Raw genomic sequence first — 16,145 nt, forward strand, 5'->3', positions numbered from 1 at the left:
CTCTCCTGCTGCCCAGGGCTGGGGCCCAGCCGGTTTTCAGAGTGGGTTTCCCGTGGGTTAGCAGGGCCGGCGCTCTCCCACCGTAGAGAGTCTGTCGTTTCGCACCTTGCAGTGTAGTAGTGAGGCAGCCACGGCCACAGAGAGCACGTGGCCCTTCCAAGCGACAGGCGGCCAGGCCCCCCGTAAAAAGGACCTGGAGTGTGCTGGCCCTGCGGCAGGCCCCCGCGGCACTGCAGCTCGCTCCAGTGGGAGTCCCAGTGGGTGCGGTGCTGCGCTCCCACTGGCGCCGTTGTGTTGGGGTCGGGGACATGTCCGCCACCTTGATGAACAGGGCCTCCTGAGGGCTGAACTGCCCTCACTGACCTGGGCAGAGTTCTGTTTGTCCTGCACCATGTTTTGTTTTTCAACTTTAATGCGTGTATATTACAGAAGTAAGTAACAACACATCGTAATGGTGGAGCTCGGTTAATTTTCATAAACCAGGCGCTGGTTGGGAAACCCCCGCCCCCGCCCCAGCTTCCTCAGAGGAGGCTGCTGCCTGGCGTCAAACGCTGAGCGTTCCCTGTGCTCTGTAAGTGCAGCACATGGCAGCTGGCTCTGGGGTCTGGCTTTCCTCACCCTGCCTTTGCTGTTTGACATGCGTCCAGGGTGTTGCGACTCGGTCTCAGGGTTGTGTGAATGTGCCCCGAGTCCGAGTTCACATATACATTCCCGTGTGGGGCGCAGCTCTGAGTGTTCAGACACGCTTTCATCTGTCGGGTGAGGCTCCTGTGTATGTGTTTTTGTTTGGAATTGCGGTTCTTCGAATTAGGATGTTTCCGGTCCTCTCGACAAGCTAAGCTTTGCCAGCGTGTGCTCCTGGTTCTACATGGCAGCCCTGGGCTGGGGCTGAGTGGCAGCTCCTCCTGGCAGTGGGACACGTGCTCCCCGCCTTTGCCTCTGCCTCCTGGTCTAGAGAGCGCGAGGCACTTCCGGCGAGATTGCTCTGCAAGGGTGTAGGATAGCCTGTTCCACCTCTCCCCACTGCGAGTCCCCTACCCTGTCTTTCTCCTGTCCTTGCTTTGATCTTTGGTCAGAGGCGTGGGGAAGGAAGTAGGCCCAGAAGTAGTGCCATGGGATGGCTGTGTATTTGGCTTGTTTACCTGCTGTGCAGACTCGGCCCGGACCCCTCCCACAGCCCTGCAGAGAAGACCCTCATGCATACACGCCTTGTGTAAAGACAGCACAGGTTTTCCCCACATGCATGCTATTGTTCCAGACCCAGCCATGTGCCCTGTCTTCCTACAGCATCAGGAGGAGAGAAACTTCCAGTGTAGGTTCCTGTAGGCATCCTGTGGATGGGACCCGATTTTTTCCTACACTTTATTGTTTTGTTTTTCCCCATTAGGCTTTCCTCTAAAAACTGGAGAAATAATTTCATTCTATCAAAACAATATCCTTAGGAATCACGAACCATCTGCGCATTATGTTGTAAACAAGATTACAAAACTGAACAAGTAATGTTCTCTATGCTGACATGAACAGAAACACTCTTTGCCATAGAAGGAACCTCAGCACAGATTTCTTGCATAGCCTGATATATTCCAACCATGGCAAAAATAAAAATAAACTGCTTAATTGTATCCAAGTTCATGCATAAATTTATCTTGGAGAGGGAGAGGGAGTCTCAAGCAGACTCTGTGCTGACCGTAGAGCCCAATGCGGGCCTTGATCCCACACCTGTGAGATCATGACCTGAGCTGAAATCCAGAGTTGGACCCCCATCTGACTGCACCACCAGGCACCTTTGCATATAATTCTTCAGACCCCCTTCCGGACCTTCTCCTAGTGTGGAAATGGGGAGCAGTGGTCTTGATCCAAACAAAGGAGAACTGGAAAGGCCCTTGGGAATCTTCTCCTACAAATTAGGAACAAAGTAGTTGTCTGTGGCCTCAAGAGGTACGTTCTTAAACTCAGGAATCACCAGGAGGCTGAGTTGAGTGATGTCTGTCAAGTGGCTTCTGGCGTTTTTGGCCTTCTGAGCACCTTGGAGTGGATTGTGTAGCATCTCTCCTACAAGGAATCATGGGGTCCATCGCTCATTCCACAGAACGGTGTAAGTGCCATGAGGAAAAGTAGCAAAGAGCTGTGGCAGAAGCCCTAAGGGGTGGGAGGAGGCTGGCCTTGCGAGTACGATTTCAGGAATGTTCTGGGCCATCAAACCTGAGGATGTAAACAGTGTCTGCTCTTCCTGCATAACCCGGAGGTTATGTAGGGGAAATGCTCAGTGTGGACTGGGCTCTGTGCTTTAGGTTTAATTATTTACACTGCAGGTCATGACCTGTGCACAGTATTCAGCCTGCAGATGTGTTCTGTTTGGAGCATATGGTATTTTTAAAAAACAGGAAATTTTATGTCAAAGTCCAGATTTATAACATATCTTTAAAAAACAGTGTGACAAAGCTGGCCGTGTCATCCTGTGCAATTCCAGCAATTGACAGAGCTGGTGGCAGCAACCTCCTTCTTACAGGCTTCTGGATTCTGGTTCCGGGCTGCTCTCCTTCCTCTACCTACTGTGCCCTCAGTTGGAGGGTTTGCTCTGAAAATGAGTTAATGACGTAAGTTGTTATTTAAAGTGAATTGAGTTGATACCCCCAAAACAAATAATACATTCTATGTTAATAAAAAAAATTTAATGAATTGAGTTGAATTTTTGAATATCAAAGGACTTACTGCAATAAGTTTATAATAATGTATGGATGCCAGATACTTTTAAATAATGCCTCAAGTGTCAATTCGCTTTGAGGAAAGGGCACAAGTAATAGTTTTGTTTTAAATCAACTTTCTCGCTCTTTCCAACAAGACCTGAAAGCTCATGCATCTGACTTCCATATCTGTGTTTCTAGGGACTCTTTCCCACTAGAAGGACAAACAAGGGTCCTAGGAGAAATGACAAGTACCATGTTGGGGCCAGGGAAAGCATAAGATGTGCTTGAAACATCTCATGCCAGCCGGCACTGGAGTGTGCAGAGTTTACCACAGGCACGTGGACAGAGTCTGGAAGCCAACATGAGCACAGTGTGAGCACCTCACAGCACAAGGGTGGCTGTGGATTAGAGCATGTCGAATGCAGAATGCTTGTAGTAACAGAGTAAGGAGAGTCAAAGGGATAGCACTTTTCTTATAGAAGAATGCCAGCTGATCAGGACAGAAGGAGCCAGAGCTGGACAGTCCACCTGCTGGGACCCCTGCGGTGTGCTAACTGATTCCGGCAAAAAGAGTGAATGGAAGCTCACTGGATGGCAAGACGGTCACACAGACCCAAAGTCTTACCTTACAGACTGATTCTAATTACCAGGGGAAGATGGTACCACCTCAGTGATATGTCTCAGAATCACCAGTAATGCGCCCACCCAACGTCACCTGTGTGGGATTCCTGCCAGACAGGTTTTATCACGTCCAGTCAGACAAGTGCAAGCAGGGGACATTTTACAAGAGAGCTGGCCGGTACCCTTCAGAACAGCAAAGGGGTGAGACTCTGCCCTGAGCAGGGGTTGCCGTTGCAGGGCGCTCACGGGAAACTGCAAGGTCCCCATATAAAACGGTTCACATGCACAGCCCAGGCCTGGTTGGACAGGGGGGACCTCTGAGTATGGGCTGTGGTGAGACAGTCCTGGCTTTGTGATGGCTGTGACTGTTGCCCCACAGTCATGTCAGGAGCTCTCCGTGCTCTCAGGAGTCCTCTGGTCCTAGGTGACAGTCTTAGCACATCCACAGCTTGCATTCGAATGGTCCAGCCTGGCCCTTGTAAATTCTTATGTGTGTGCAGACATGGACGTGGGAGAGAGACTTTCTCTCATAAAATAGTGTTAATTGGTGAATAGAGGTGAAGAGTATAGAGATGGTCATTGTATTGTTCTTTCAACTTGTCTTTGACCTTAAAAATATTGCTAAATACCTGTGGGGGGAAAGGCAGGTAGCTTTAATTTTAGCTGATTTATCCTTACCTCTAGTGAAATACTTACATGTAAAATTTTAGGTTGAGTAAGCGGTTCCCCTGCATAGGGTTTCCTAACCAGGGTGCGTGAATCCCTAGAGGGTTGAGAAAGGCTTTATGAATCTCTTGATAAATGTTAAGTATTAGTAGACGTGTGTCTTTCTGCGTGGAGGGCTTGTGATAGCTCCCATCAGACCCTCACAGGGGTCCGTCCTTCTAATAGTTAAGAACCACTGCCCTAGAATCAGTATTTCAGACAGTATAAATTTGCTAATTGTGAATGTAATTCTCAACTCATATAAAACAAATCAGCCTTTTGCAGATTCTTATAAAAAGATTTGCTTCTATCAATTGATAGTTTAATGTAAGTTTATTTGACCACCGAGACTCTGTTACTTAGAAACACACCATGACATTTCAATAGCATGATGCATTCCTTTTCTGTTCCAAACTAAGACGTGTTTAGTGCAATCACATGTTATTTTTAATGCAATCTGCTTTCCCTTGTGTGGATTCACATTCTTCACATTTTGTGTAAAGGAAAAAATATGCTGGACTCTAAGTTTTGATTGTATCCATTTTCATGTAGAGAGAAATGTAACTTCAAAGAAGAAATAGTCATGCCTTTAATTTTTAGTTGTGTGATCACTGAGGCCCACTTACAGAGTTAGAAGCATTCACTTCTTTGCACATACCAGTTTGTGACAGACCAAATTCCAATAGGGCTCACGGTCTCGACACTGTTCCTGTTTGGCACATCAGGGCAGAGACATGTGAGTAACATGTTAGAGTGTGCTGAGGCATTCAGGCGGCCAGGCTCCCACGTGTGCTAACACACGCCTGGCCTGTTGACAGCGACTGTAGGGAGCGCCACGAAATGGGTGAGCTCCCCTGCAGGACCGTGCGGCGTGCTGCGCCCGGCTGCTGGACAGGGAGGCCAAGGCCTGCTCGCAGACGGACTCTATCCCCGCAGACCCCTGGTGGGGTATCTTTTAAGTGGGATCTTATCTGCAGGACACCTTTCTTGTTCACATACTCTTCTAGTTTGGCTGGCTGTTTTAAATAATTTTCCCCCATCTTGGTGTTACAAATAATCACAGTGAATCACGTTTATAAGTCAGACTTACTTTTCTTTCTTACAATAATCAAGATTTTCTAAATGATTCCTGTCTGTGATGAAGAGTAGTTTGGACTCTGTTGCATCCCACACTCACTGTGTGTTTCTGGAGACCCCGGCTGCTTGTGCTCCACGCTGCTTTTGCTCTTCTCTGTGCGGAGGGTGTGAGAAAGGCTCCAGGCTTGGGAGAGCCTCGGACGTGCCACAGCATCCCACCGACCCCAGCCCTTGCAGTACGCCCACTCCTTTCCCCACTATATTTCATAATCTAAGAAATCAATTACCTGGAATAATTAGTGTCTACATAGCTAGAGTCCAGGCAGCCTTGAGCAAATCACCAGACCTCCGTGCCTGCCTGTTTCTGACACCTGTCAGTGAAGAGATGGACACTCACCCGATCCCATGTCCGCCCTGTGCTCAGCACAGTGATGGATGGTCTCTCATTTGACCTTCCCAGCAGCCTGGGAAGGTAGATGGTGTGCCACCCAATGTCATGTGCTGGGACACTGGGAATCAGGGTCTAAGTAGGATGACCACGTCCACAGCTAATGGGGACTCCAGGTCAGAACTATGATACTTGTTCTTGATTTTTAACTCTAAGAGGCAGACCTCATGTTTCAATAGACTTCTGTATTTGCAGACCCTGGAGTCCTCTTATATAGGTTAGAGCTAGCTAGAAACTTCTGACAATTTCTGTGTGTGTGTGTGTGTGTGTGTGTGTGTTTCGTTTCATTTTAGAGAGGGAGTGGGAAGAGGGGCAGAGGGAGAGGAGAGAGAATCCCAAGCTGGCTGCGTGCCCAGCACGGTTCTATCTCGGGACCCTGAGATCATGACCTGAGCCGAAATCAGGAGTTGGACACTTAACCCACTGTGCCACCCAGGTGCCCTTCATGCATACTTTTTTTCTTTTTAAAGATTTTATTTATTTATTTGACAGACAGAGATCACAAGTAGGCAGAGAAGCAGGCAAAGAGAGAGAGGAGGAAGCAGGCTCCCCGCTGAGCAGAGAGCCTGATGCGGGACTCGATCCCAGGACCCCGAGATCACGACCTGAGCCGAAGGCAGCGGCTTAACCCACTGAGCCACCCAGGCGCCCCTTCATGCATACTTTTAATATTTTTGAACTTTAAGTTGAGGATCTGAATTTACATTCAACTATGAACAGAGAAATAATTCAGTCATCTTCAGTCTATGAATACATCTCCTACGAGGAAACTTTCTGTTTTCTAAATAAGGGAAGGAGGCGGAATAGATGTCAGGGTTTTAACCGCCCTTTGAGATTTCACTGAAACAGCAGAATTTGAGTAGTTCCTTCTTTTATGTCAGCATCCATGAACCTAGTAATTCATGGTATGTTTAAATGATGGCTTTCGAGAACATAGTTGATGTTGTTATTATGCAGAACAATCACTTGGTTACTGGGTATTACCAGTTGTCAAAGCACAGCTTAGTTGTTTATAAAATACTCTGTGTTTTCTGATGTTCATGTCAGGAAATATTGATAAGATAAATTATTCTTTATTTATTTTAAGACCCTGTATAAATCTTTTTCAGTTCAATGTCTTACTTTTCCTTTAAAAGTCCTCAGAGTTTACAGATTCCTTTCTGTGTTGCTTGGGAGCTGTGTTGCTGTAGCAGTGCTGGAGGGCTCATGAGCTGAGCCGTCCAGACGTGGGGTCAGCAGTCCGTTTAGTACCAGTCTGTGCTCAGAATGGAGGGAGCCAGAAACAGCTTGTCTCTGTTCTTCTAGTTTTACAACCTTTCTGGAAAAACATGATATACCCTCATCGTCTACCACGCGGCACCACATATGCAATAAATAATCAGTGTGCACCTAACTCATGACGCCAGATCTGTCAGCATGGTGGTGGCACCTGTCCCAAGCGCCAGATGAGGGGAGGCCAGGCTTCCAGGCATATCTTGTCTGTACCGTGCTCAGAAGGAAACTGGCAGTGAGCTTGGCTCCTTCACTCCACTGACATTGGGAGCCATTGCCCATTAGGGTTCAGCTCCCCTGCCATCTCCTGAGCTGTCCTTGCCTGTAGATCCCCAACTTTCTCGCTCCTCCTATCATCCTGCCGGAACTCTATGGCAACCTCCAAATTCAGCATTTTCTGGCCCAAACTGTCCCTTCCTGTCAGCCTCTCCGCAGCATCCCTGAGGCGTGAACAGTTCTCTCTGGCTCCCTTCTCTCGTGTCTCTTGGCTGGCAGCCAGCTGTCCTAGCATATTTCTGTACAAGTCTCTGTTACACCCATTCCTGTTTCTGCTCTTCCTGCTGTCACCTGTGCTGATTGCATCAGCCCCACAGTGCTGGCTCACGTCCCCTCCTGACACCACTGTTCTCTTGACCTTCCTCCCTCAGAGCTCACAGTGCCCTCACTTCTCCTCGTGCTAAGTCTGGTCTCCTGAGCCCTCCTCACCTCTGCTCATTCCCTCCACTCCGCTGGCTCAGATCCTATGTCAAGGCCCCTCAAGCCAGGTGCTTTTCCTTCCTCTGAATTCAGTCCCAATTACTTCCTGTATTATACCTCGGTCTTTCTTTGTTACCCTAAATTTGTCAATTCAGGGAAACCATTTTTGCCTACAGCACATTAATACTACACTTGATACCATGTGAGCCACCAGTAAAATGGGGTGGGGGGCTTATCGTTTAGCTAATCATCTGTGGTTTAAATTTTCACATAGTTACTAAATCTAGAATTCTTTTAAAACGTGTTAAAATCTGTTAACACTTCCTAATGAATCTATTTGTTTACTCATTAAATATTTATTTATTTGCTTGACAGAGACAAGGAGAGAGGGAACACAAGCGAGGGTGGGGGTAGTGGGAGAGGAAGAAACAGGCTTCCCATTGAGCAGGGAGCCGGATGCAGGACTAGATCCCAGGACCCTAGGATCATGACCTGAACCGAAGGCAGACGCTTAATGATTGAGTCACCCAGCTGCCCCTGAATTTTTTTTTTTTTTTAAGAATGTTTATTTATTTGAGAGAGCACATGTGTGCGTACAAGCTTGGGGGAGGAGCAGGGTCAGGGAGAGAATGTCCGAGCAGACTCCCTTCTGAGCACGGAGCCTGCCATGGACTCAATCTCACGACCCTAAGATCATGACCTGAGCTGAAATCAAGAGTTGGATGCTTAACCAACTGAGCCACCCAGGTGCCCCCAACCCGCCCTCTGCCAACAATGAATTTAAAGGTTTATATTACATACTATTGAAAGGTTATTGGAATAATCACATTATGTGCGAATGGGCTAATCATACTGACCTCGCTGCTCCTAGAAGGGTCCATGTGTTTGTACCAGAGGACATTGTGCAGAGGCAGATTTAAACTAGCGCTGTGGGTAGTTTTTGTCATTTTTTTAAAAATTCAAGTATAATTAACATGAAGTATTAGCTTTAAGTGTACAATACACTGATTCAACATTCTGCACATTACTCACTGCTCATCACGATAAACGTACTCTTAAGCCCCTTCACCTGTTCGACCCCTTCCTCTCACCCACCTCCCCTCTGGCAACCAGTTTGTTCTCTGTGTTTAAGAGGCTGGGGTTTTTTCACCTCTGTTTTCTTTCATTCTTTGTTTCTTAAATTCTCCATATGAATGAAATCATTTGGTATTTGTCTTAGTTGGACATAGTTCACCTAGCATTACACCTGTAAGTCTATGTTGCAAATGCCAGGATTTCGTTCTTTCTGCAGCTGAGTAATACACCATTGTGTATATACACCACACCTTCTTTATTCATTCATCTGTTGGACATGGGGCCTGCTTCCATGTCTTGGCTATTATAAATAATGCTGCAATAAAGTTAGGGGTGCATATATCTCTTCAAATTAGTGTTTTCATTTTCTTAGCGTAAATACCCAACAGTAAAATTACCGGATCATATGGTAGTTCTATTTTTTATTTTTTTAGGTGCCTCCATACTCTTTTCCATAGTGGCTGCACCAGTTCACATTCCTACCAACAGTGCACAAGGGTTCCTTTTTCTCCACATCCTCAGTAACACTTGTTACTTCTGGTTTTCTTGATTTTAGCCGTTCTGCCAGGTGTGAGGTGGTATCTCATTGTGGTTTTGATTTGCATTTCACTGATGACTAGTAATGTTGAGCATCCTTTCAGATGTCTGTTGGCCAGCTGGATGTCTTCTTTAGAAAAATATCTATTTAAGATCTGGTGCCCATTACAATCACATTACTTGTTTTGGGGGTTGTGTAAGTTCTTTTTATATTTTAGATATCAATCCCGTATCAGATAAATCATTTGCAAATATCTTCTCCTATTCAGTAGGTTGTCTTTTTGTTTCGTTGATGGTTACCTTTCTTGTGCAAAAGCTTTTTATTTTGGTGTAGTACCAGTAATTTAGTTTTGCTTTCATTTCCCTTGCCTCAGGAGACCTAGCCAGAAAAATGTTTTGATGGATGTTAGAGAAATTACTGCCTGTGTTTTCTTCTAGGAGTTTTATGGTTTCAGGTCTCACATTTAGTTTTTCAATCCATTTTGTGTTTATTTTTATGTATGAGATAAGAAAGTAGTCTGGTTTCATTCTTTTTTATGTAACCGTCCAGTTTTCTCAACACCATTTGTTGAAGAGAGTCTCTTTTCCTCGTTGTATATTCTTGTCTCCTTGTAGATTAATTGACCTTAATGAGGATGGATTTATAGATGGGCTCTGTATTCTGTTCTGTTGATCAACATGTTCCTTCCTTCCTTTCTCTTCTCTTCTCTTTTCCTTTCTTTTCTTTTCTGAGTGAGAGAGAGAACACAAGTGCATGGGAGAGCGAGAAAGAGAACCCCAAGCAGGCTCCACGCCCAGCACAGAGTCTGACACAGGGCTCGATCTCACAACCCTGAGATCATGACCTGAACAGAAACCAAGAGTCAGACCTTAACCAACTGAACCACCTAGGCGCCCCTCAATTTGTTTCTTTCTGTTTTGATTCCTATAGCTTTGCAGTGTATCTTGAAATCTGGGATTGTGATACTTCCATCTTTGTTCCTTCCCAAGATGGCTTTAACAGTTCAGGGTCTTCTGGGGTTCCAGACAAATTTTAGAATTATTCTAGTTCTATGAATAATGCTGTTGGTATTTTGGTAGGGGTTGTATTAAATCTGTAGATTGCTTTAGGTAGTATGACATTTTAACAATATTGTTCTTCCAAGCCATGGGCATGGACTCTCCTTCCACTTGTTTATGTTGTCTTCAGTTTCTTTCAGAAAAACCTGGAGTACAGGTTTTTCACTTCTTTGGTTAAGTTTATTGCTAGATATTTTATTTGGGGTGCAATTAATTGTAAATGGGATTGTTTTCTTAAATTCTCTTTCTGTTGCTTCATTATTAGTGTATAGGAATACAACAGATTACCGTATATTAATTTTATACCCTGTGACTTTACTGAATTCATTTATCAGTTGTAGTAGTTTTGTATTTGAATCTTTAGGGTTTTCTATATGTAGTATCATGTCATCTCCAAATAGTGCAAGTTTTACTTCTTCCTCACCAATTTGGATACCTTCTATTCCTTTTTCTTGTCAGATTTCCATGGCTAGTACTTCCAGTACTATGTTGAATAAAAGTAGTAAGATTGAACATCCTTGTCTGATTCTTGATCTTAGAGGGACAGCTCTTAATTAGTTTTTCCCCATTGAGTATGGTGTTTGCTGTGGGTTTTTCATATATTAGGTCTTATTAGGTTGAGGTATGTTCCTTCTAAACCTATTTTGTTGAGGGTTTGTTGGTTTTTTTTAAGATTTTATTTATTTGAGAGAGAGGAGAGCACAACCAGGGGGAAGGGCAGAGGGAGAGGAAGAAGCAGACTCCACACAGAGCAGGGAGCCCAATGTGGGGCTCAATCCCAGGACCCTGGGACCATGACCTGAGCTGAAGGCAGACAGCTTAATGTACTGAGCCACCCAGGTGCCCCTGTTGAGGGTTTTTTAAAAATCATAAATTGTTGTTGTGTGTTGTCAGATGCATTTTCTGCATCTATTGAGGTGATCATATGATTTTTTTGCCTTCTCTAATTCATGCAGTATATCACATTGATTGATTTGCAAATATTGAAGCACCCTTGCATCCCTGGATTAAATCCCACTTGATCATGGTGAATTATTTTTTTAATATATTTTTGGATTTAGATGTTAATATTTTGAGGATTTTTGCATCTCTGTTCATCAGAAATTTTAAAGATTTTTATTTATTTATTTGACAGAGCAAGAGAGAGATTACAAGTAAGTAGGCAGAGAGACAGGCAGAGAGAGAGGGGGAAGCAGGCTCCCCGGTGAGCAGAGAGCCCAACGTGGGGCTCAGTCCCAGGACCCTGAAATCATGACCTGAGCCAAAGGCAGAGACTTAACCCACTGAGCCACCAAAGCACCCCCATCAGAGATTTTAATATGGAATTTTCTAATAGTAGGGGACCTTAATACCCCACTTACATTAATGGGCAGATCATCCAGACCAAAATCAACACAGAAACAGTGGTTGTGAGCAATACATTTGAGCAGATGGACCAAACAGATATATTCAGGACATTCCATCCAAAACCAGCAGAATACATATTCTTTTCAAGTGCACATGGAGCATTCTCTAGAATAGGGCACATGCTAGGTCACAGAACAAGTCTCAATAAATTTAAAAAGATCGAAATCATATCATCTTTTCTGATCACAACACTGTGAAAAGAGAAATCAATCGTAAGAAAAAGTCTAAAAGGAAGACAAATACATGGAGACTAAATAACATGCTGCTAAACTACGAGTGGGTCAACCAAGGAATGAAAGAGGAACTCATGGAACACCCGGGTGTCTCAGTCCATTAAGCAGCTGCCTTTGGCTCAGGTCATGATCCCAGAGTCCTGGGACTGAGTTCCACATCAGGCTCCGTGCTTGTCGGAGAGCCTGCTTCTCTCTCTTCCTCTGCCTGCCACTCCTCTCACTGCTTGTGCTCTCTCTCTGCATCAAATAAATAAACAAAATCTTAAAAAATAAATAAATAAATGAAGTACATGGAGAGGAACGAAAACACAATGGTCCAAAATCACTGGATTCAGCAAAAGCTGTTCTCAGAGGGAAATTTAGAGCAATACAGGCCTACTGCAAGAAGCAAGAAAAATCTCAAACAACCTAACCTTACATCAAAAGGAGCTAGAAAAAGAAGAACAAAACCCAAAACCAGTAGAAGGAAAGAAATAATAAAGATTAAAGCAGAAACAAGTGAAATAGATTTTAAAAAGAAATAGAACAGATAAATGAAACCAGCAGTTGGTTTTTGAAAAAGTAAACAAAATTGAGCCTTTTGCCAGGCTCATCAAGAAAAAAAGAGACGGGACTCAAATCAGAAATGAGAGAGGAGACATAATAACAGACACCACAGAAATATAAAGGATTATAAGAGAATATTATGAAGAATTATTTGCCAACAAATTGGACAATCCTGAAGAAATGGATAAATCCTAGAAACCTATAAGCTCCCAAAGCTGAATCAGGAAGAAACAGAAAATTTGAATACACCTGTAACCATCAAAGACACTGAATCACTAATCAAAAAACTCCCAACAACAAACAAAAGCCCAGGACCAGATGTCTTCACAGGTGAATTCTACCCAACGTTTAAAGAAAGCTAATACCTGTTCTTCTCACACTATTCCACAAAAATAAAAGAGGAAGGAAAACTTCCAAATTAATTTCCGTGAGGCCAGCATTACCCTGATACCAAAGCCAGACAAAGACACTACAAAAAATGATTTTTTTTCTTTTTTTCTATGTTAATGAAAGCGGTCATCTCTAAAAAGTAATTCACTTGGTGAGGCTGACTCCCTGGGTGATGTGTGGAGTCAGTGGAAGTGCAAGCCCACATTCAGGCCGTTGGATCTTGCTCACCTCTGTTGGCAGCACCCACTGCACCAGGTACCCAGCGCCCACTCAGGTGTCTAGACTTTCTGCTTTTTGGACTTCAGAGTAAGTCCTGGCTCAGCCACATGCCCCATGTTGCTTCCAAGTGGCTCCTACCAACCCTTGCTGCAGCATCTAATTCTGTGCTCCCCCAGCCACCTGCTTTCCGGGGTCAGGGCAGAGGGCAGCAGACCCCCCCCCCCCCCCCCCGCTGCGGTGGAGCTGCAAAGGAGCAGAAGCGCCAATGAGACTTCCTTGCCCAGCACACGGGGAGGCTGGCCACGTCCAGGCGGGCTGCAGTCCATGCTCAGACCAAGGCTCTCCAGCCATGTGTTGTAGGAGTAAAGGGAGATGGACCAAGGGTTAGGGAAGGACCAGGGACTTAGGTGCATGTTCTTTGTAAATCTTTAAATTCGGTTTGTGATTCAGATAGCACCTGTCCATTGGTTCTAAGAAAAAGCGAGGGCGGGCAGGCGCAGCTCATCTTTCTGGAGGTAGCAGAGTTGCTCTGTCTGAAGGGGAGTCTGCGTACTTCTTCAGGGACACTTCCAGCCCAGGGCACCACAGACCCCTTGAAGACCCCTGGTCTGTTCCAGATACATTGTTTTATAATTGAATGGAGTGATCCCCGACAAGGAAAATGGCTACAAACAAATAATTGGAGACCAAGGTGGGCAGCCAGCCCTGATTCCTGGTGTAGTTATTTCCTTATAATTCCAGGCTTTATGTGTCTTTGACCATGTCATATCTTTAGTGCTTTTTTGTAATAATCTTAAACCATATCTGAAAAGTAAAAATACAGTTTTTACTATATTTAGTATATATATAGTTAGCATTATATATAGTTAGCATTCTTTGTATGTGTGTGCAAAGATAACACACCATTAATATTTTTGGTCATAGCTACACCAGAACTTTCTTAATGTACATGTGTGCTCATAATTACAGCATATTTCTGAAGCCAAGCAGAACATCTGTTTGTTTTTAACATTATATTATGAAGAATATTTGCTATAAAGACATTTATCACTTTTTAAAAATGGAATTAAAACTTCCTGTACAGGACATGATGAAATTTCAAAGCTGAACAAGTTCAATGCTAGACATATTTTATATTTTAAGTTATAAAATCAGAAATAAAAGTGTCTTCCAACTTAGGAGCAATTCTTCCTTCAGTCACTCTGATTTCCAGCCTTCCTAGAGATTCTGTTCCTGTCAGGGTACCCCAGTTGCACAGTGGGGTCCTTCACCCCAGGACCTGGGGTCACTCCACAGCTGCTTTGGAGGCAGCACCTCAGTGTGGCTGATGGGGCTTGCACAGTCCCGAGACCCAGGATCTGGGAGTGAAGGACCCCAGCTTCACCACATCACCCTGTTCTGCTGACTTCGTTGCATCTGGTTGGCCTTGATGTGACAGTCTCTCTGATATCCTGCTTCTTTTCCCTACCACACTGTGTGTTCCCAGAGAGCAGAGACTTCGTCAGTTCTGTTCATCCCTGTCTCTCTCTACAACAGCATCTGGAACACAGGTTCAAGTCAGATGAAGAAATGGCTCAGTATCCATCAGCATTGTCCCAGCATGCAAACTCTGTTGACTCACCTTACACTTTGCTGCCTAGCCCCTTAAATGATTATGTCAGTGCATTTATATTCACACAGCAGGAAGTATAATGGAAGCGTTCTTGTTAAAGGGATGAGTGGCTGTATCTTCTTGTTTTAATTGTCTCTTACGTTCAAGTTGGCCAATTTAAATTAATTATGCTCCTACTTTTCTTAACTGGTTATAAATCTCAACTTTTTGTTCCATAAGATTTTGCTTCTGCTCTTAGCCACCTGCCCTGATTCTAACAGCCGTCATCATATTGTTATTGTTCATGTTACAATATCAAAATCCTAGCTATTACAAGAGGATGCTTAGAAGGAAGGGCTTAGAAATAAAATTAGCTTGACGTACCTGGCTGGCTCAGTCCATGGAGCGTGTGACTATTGATTTCAGGGTTGTGAGTTCAAGCCCCACACTGAGTGTGGAAATTACTTAAAAATAAAATTTTAAAAGTAAATAAATAAGGGCCGCCTGGGTGGCCCAGTCAGTTGAGTGTCCGACTCAGTTTCAGCTCTGGTCGTGATGGCAGGGTCGTGAGATCGAGCTCTGCACTTAGCAGGGAGTTTGCTTGAGATTTTCTCCCTTTGCCCCCCACACCATGCACTCACTCTCAGGCTCTCGAATAAATAGATAAATCTTTAAAAAATAATAAACAAACAGAATTAGTTCAAGTGGTATAAAATCAAACTCACATGGTTCACCTTCCCTTCCAGTTTACCCAAATTCCCTACTCCTCTCTAACGCCCCTTGTCCTCCATGCTATTTGTTATGCTCCACAAATAAGTGAAACCATATGATAATTGACTCTCTCTGCTTGACTTATTTCACTCAGCATAATCTCTTCCAGTCCCGTCCATGTTGCTACAAAAGTTGGGTATTCATCCTTTCTGATGGAGACATAATACTCCATAGTGTATATGGACCACATCTTCCTTATCCATTCATCCGTTGAAGGGTATCTTGGTTCTTTCCATAGTTTGGCGACTGTGGCCATTGCTGCTATAAACATTGGGGTACAAATGGCCCTTCTTTTCACGACATCTGTATCTTTGGGGTAAATACCCAGGAGTGCAATTTCAGGGTCGTAGGGAAGGTCTATTTTTAATTTCTTGAGGAATCTCCACACTGTTCTCCAAAGAGGCTGCACCAACTTGCATTCCCACCAACAGTGTAAGAGGGTTCCCCTTTCTCCACATCCTCTCCAACGCATGTTGTTTCCTGTTCTGTTAATTTTGGCCATTCTAACTGGTGTAAGGTGATATCTCAATGTGGTTTTAATTTGAATCTCCCTGAGGGCTAATGATGATGAGCATTTTTTCATGTGTCTGATAGCCATTTGTATGTCTTGATTGGAGAAGTGTCTGTTCATATCTTCTGCCCATTTTTTGATGTGTTTGTCTGTTTCGTGTGGGTTGAGTTTGAGGAGTTCATTATAGATCCTGGATATCAACCTTTTGTCTGTACTGTCATTTGCAAATATCTTCTCCCATTCCGTGGGTTGCCTCTTTGTTTTTTTGACTGTTTCCTTTGCTGTGCAGAAGCTTTTGATT

The 16,145-nt window shown here is 44.2% G+C and overlaps 1 protein-coding gene across 1 annotated transcript in view; it reads left to right on the plus strand.

The window, feature by feature from the left end:
* The window catches only part of LOC122917773 (centromere protein P), a 237,441-nt gene that overhangs the window by 139,626 nt on the left and 81,670 nt on the right, over positions 1 to 16,145 (plus strand). The gene's annotated exons all lie outside the window — the stretch shown is intronic.

Source organism: Neovison vison, chromosome 9 (genome assembly GCF_020171115.1).
Source record: "Neovison vison isolate M4711 chromosome 9, ASM_NN_V1, whole genome shotgun sequence".
Lineage (NCBI taxonomy): Eukaryota > Metazoa > Chordata > Mammalia > Carnivora > Mustelidae > Neogale > Neogale vison.